Source organism: Diachasma alloeum, unplaced genomic scaffold (assembly GCF_001412515.2).
Source record: "Diachasma alloeum isolate Michigan unplaced genomic scaffold, Dall2.0 Dall_scaffold_00295, whole genome shotgun sequence".
Taxonomy (NCBI): Eukaryota; Metazoa; Arthropoda; class Insecta; order Hymenoptera; family Braconidae; genus Diachasma; species Diachasma alloeum.
Genome location: NW_021680434.1, coordinates 1,137,795 through 1,138,021, shown reverse-complemented (window position 1 = coordinate 1,138,021; position 227 = coordinate 1,137,795). Strand labels below are relative to the sequence as shown.

The 227-nt window shown below is 36.6% G+C and overlaps 1 protein-coding gene across 1 annotated transcript in view; it reads left to right on the top strand.

The window, feature by feature from the left end:
- LOC107039261 (histone demethylase UTY) overlaps nt 1-227 on the top strand; it is a 79,658-nt gene that overhangs the window by 19,067 nt on the left and 60,364 nt on the right. The gene's annotated exons all lie outside the window — the stretch shown is intronic.

The following is a 227-nucleotide window of genomic DNA, read 5'->3' as shown; positions in this document are numbered from 1 at the left end:
GACCCCCCACTCTCCTGTTCCATGGGCATTTAAACTTCCCGACGTAACAAAAAAAAGGGAAAAAATAGGTTTATCGGGAAAAATGTAATTGAATTCGTTTCAATTGAAATGAAAAGGGGAGTGAGTAACGGGATTTTTATTTCACTATTTTATGATTGAGGTTAATTCTCATTGTCTTGATTTATTATTAAATTTTCCCGCGTTATTCGGCGGGGCGTCGTATAACT